This window comes from Echinops telfairi, unplaced genomic scaffold (genome assembly GCF_000313985.2).
Source record: "Echinops telfairi isolate 266 unplaced genomic scaffold, ASM31398v2 ScPeMD7_7468;HRSCAF=8506_2, whole genome shotgun sequence".
NCBI classification, from domain to species: domain Eukaryota; kingdom Metazoa; phylum Chordata; class Mammalia; order Afrosoricida; family Tenrecidae; genus Echinops; species Echinops telfairi.
The window spans coordinates 3,728,280-3,732,581 of NW_022111371.1; positions in this window are offsets into that span (position 1 = coordinate 3,728,280).

A 4,302-nucleotide genomic window follows, 5' to 3' on the forward strand; every position below is an offset into this window, starting at 1 on the left:
ATTGCGTTGGTTCCAAGCCATGTTGACAAGATGCACAGCAAAACAAACCACTACCTGGGTCCTGTAGCATCCTCCCAATTGATCCCATGTTTGAGTTCACGCTTGCAGCCACTCCATCTTGTTGAGGGCACTCCACTTTTTTTGCTGCCCTTCTACTCTACCAAGCATAAGGCGCTTCTCTTTGGTGACCTGGATTGGCATAATAGACATCGTGATGGATTGGAACATGTTGCTTATGTTGTTGTTGTTAGGTGCCATCGAGTCGGCTCCAGCCCATAGCAACCCTACGCACAACAGAACAATACACTGCATGGCCTGTGCCATCCTCACAATTGTTCCTTTGTCTGAGCCCATGAATGCAGCCATGGTGTCAATACATGTCATCCAGGGCCTTCCTCTTTTCTGCTGCCCCTCCATGTGACCAAACTTTATGTCCTTTCCCAGGGATTGGTCTCCCCTGATAATATGTCCAAAGTATGTAAGATGAAGTCTTGCCATCCTTGCTTCTGAGGAGCACTCTGGCCTTAATTCTTCCTATACAGAATTGCAATATGATGATCATGCAAAACCAAACAATGTTTTGCTCTGTTGCACTGAAAGTTATCAAAAATTTAGATTCAACTTTATGACACCTAATAAGAGAGAGTCCAGAAATATTCCCTCTCATATCTATGCATCTGGAAGACATTACTAGGGGCTCCCTTATCATTGAGAGCAAGGAGAGAAACTTTCGTTCCACCAGGTTCTAAATATCAGGCCGAGATTGTACTTGATTTTATCAGGAGAAATCAATGTTAGCTAGGAAGAACTGGATACCTCTAATGATGTGTAGGACTAAATAGTATCCGAGCCATCAAAATAATGCATGTATTATCATTGTTGTTGACTTTTGCAAACTAGTCAATCTGGGAATGGATCCTACGTTGTGATATCAACTCAGTTTTCACTTATAAAGACCCTAGAAGCAACAGAACAAAGTTTTCCATGTCATCCTAGCAATCATTATTATGTTTGACCTCATTGTTGCAGCCACTGTGTCAGCCCATCTCTTTGAGAATCCTCCACTTTTTCTCGGGCCCTCCACTTTCCAAGCATACTATCCTTCCACAGGAACTAATATGGGTGTTGATTGTGGAGCCAGTAATGTGAAATTCTCGACCACTTCAGTATATGATATTTTTGTCATGATGGCCCTGTTCTCCCACCTCCAGTGGTGAGGGTTTTATGGCCTTCATATTGGGGTATAGGTCACACTGAAGACTATATATCTTTCATCGTTAACAACAAATTATTCAAGACATCGTTGCTGTATTACACTTGATCAACCCCCACCAGGCATTCTAACCCCTTCTCACCATTAATGTTAGATCTCTTGCTGTTCCCTTGTCCCTGAGTTTGTTGGCTCCCCCCTCCGTTTCCCATACCTCCCCCTCTCCCATGTCCTCCAGGAACCATCGGCCCCATTGTTTTCTCCTTGGGATTGTTTATCCTGCCTATCATATATACATAGACATGAAAAAGAAGAAGAAAATGGACAAAAGAAGAGGCCTATAAATAGTTCCAGGTCTGTCTTCTGACCCTCATGTATGTTTTCTGATCAAGTCAGGAGTCTATTTTCAGGATTCCTTGGGGACCTCGTTGCTTTGCGCCCCTTGCTGCTCAGTTGTGCTCCCTTCATGTTTCACCCAGGTGTGTGTGGGGGGAGGGGGCTGGTTCAGACTGGGCATAATTACTGCACTGTGTCTCCGATGCTGTCCCATGAAGCTCTGTGGGTCAATGAGGGGACATCCTGTCTCATGGTGGGGCTGGCCCTATGCTTTCTCTGTGTGCCTTGGCTTCTTTGAACAGGAGTGTTGTCCTTGGGGCTTGGTGGACCTGCATGTGGTCCACTCTCTTTCGCTCTTAGTTTGCTCCCATTTTGTCTGGGCCAATCCGCCAGTCTTCCACTCTTCCTGGGCTGTATCTACAGTGCTTTCTTCTGTAGTGCAACCTCCTGGCAAGGGAGTTGACATAGCTAGGATTGGGGCCACCCCCGCAGACCTATGCTAGTTTGCCGATTCATGCAGGTATGTTACCCTCAAGGCTTGGTGGACCAGTTTGAGGTCTGGTCCCTCTCTCCCTTTCCTTTGAGTAGATTAGGAGGCAAAAGACATTTATAGAGGTATAAAAATAGGCATGTACATATGTAAATTTATTAATATATAATGATAGATCTATGTACATATATTCTGATGTTCAGTATCAAGGTAGCAGTTGGACATTGGGCTCTACTCAAGTACTCCTTCAATGCAAGAACACTTTGTTCTAATAATGTTTCATTCTGTGATGCTCATCTTCCCAACATGATCACTGAAGTCAAAATGGGCACATAAGCAAATGTCTTGATATTAGAAGATATAGCATTTGGAGACTGAAAGGCTTGAAGTTAAGGAAGCCACTGTCTAGCAGGGAAGCAACAAAGCCCACATGGAAAAAGCACACCAGCCTGTGTGATCATAATGATCAGATATCAGGTATCAAAAGATCCCAAACAAACAATTATATTGATGTGAAAGAGTGGAGACCAAACGCCTATCTAAGACAATTGGACATCCCCCCAGTTGTCACAATGAAGGGACAAGCCAGCCAGGGTGCAGTATAGCACCGACAAACACACATTCCTCTTGTTCTTTAATGCTTCCCCCCCACCGCCACTATCATGACCCCACTTCTACCTTATAAATCCGGGTATACCAGAGCATGTACACTGGTTCAGATAAGAGCTCTCAACACATGGTATGGTATCCAAGACAGAGGAAACCTTCAGGTAAAATAATGGGAGTAGTGATATCATGAGGGTAGGGGGAAGGTGTGGGGAGAAGGGGGAGAAGAGAGAGGGGGAGCTGATCGCAATTATAATCCTATAACAACCCCACACATACCCGAGGGGTAAGGACAGCAGAAAGATGGATTAAGGGAGACAGCAGATGGTGTAATATGTGAAAATAATAATAATTTATAATTTATCAGGGGATCATGAGGGTGATCGGGTAGAGGAGGGAGTGAAAAATGAGGAGCTGATACCAGGAGCTCAAGTGGAAAGAAAATGTTTTGAAAATGATGATGGCAACATATATACAAATGTGCTTGATACAATTGATGTTTGGATTGTTATAAGAGCTGTGAGAGCCCCCAATAATATGATTTATTTTTTTTAAAGTCTTTGCTACCAGCAAATAAACTTATGTCATCTTCATATCACATGTTGTTAATAAGTCTAGCTCCAATCCTGATGCAATATTCTTTATAAAAATTCTGATTCACCTATATGGTGAGAGAGGTTGGCAGCGGTGGGAGGACACACAGCAGGGGTTAACTGGAAGCTGACAGCAAGTTCAAGAAAGAAGAAAATGTTTTGGAACTGATTGTGGTATTGATTGTACAACACTGCTTGCTATGATTGAACACCGGGAGGGTTTTGATGTCGGGATTAACACTTATGAAAATAGTTTAGGGAATAAAAGAGTCTCAGATTATTTTTTTTATCAGATAAGTTGACTAAATATAGTGAGAGGCTAAAAACCTTACACTTTTTCCTATTTTGAAACACATATTCCACTCCCCCTTCTACTGTTGTGGGGAAAACACGTGAATAGAAATAAGCTGAGACACAATATGCTTAGCTATCAGTTTGGCCTGCTACATGCTTCAGCCAGGACACACCTGACACTCTTGGCTGAGAGATGACTATGGTGACAAGGGTCTGTGGCACTGCTCCTCAATACCACCTCCTACTCCGGAAAGCACACCCGCCAAGGGCCACTCAGGACTTTCGTATCTTCAACAAATAATGTTTCTCTTTATTCTCCCCTGGGCCTAGAGAAGCGCATGCTGATCAGTAAAAGAGAGGGACAGGGAACGAAAGGAAGACCCTCAAAGAGACAGATTAACCACGTGCCTGTAGCGATGGGCTCTGGCATAAGAAGGACACTGAGCGTGGCACCGGACCAGGCAGTGTTTTGTTCTGTTGTGCATAAGGCGGCACTGGCTTGATGGCACCTCAGAACAGCAAAACGATTGGCCCATTTTTATTCATTTTGCTTTTTAGCTACCAGGTCTCAATTCTACTATTTCTGATTCTTCCTTTAAACAAATTGTCTAAAACTAATTGGGGTTTTGGTTATACCATGAATTTTCAAACTCATATAAGCAGTGTTAATATTTACTAAACTTTGTCAGCTTTTTTCCTATGGATGTATTTACTTGTAGATATAAATTCTGATATTTTTTTCTTATTGAGATAGTTTATTGTGCCAGCCTGGC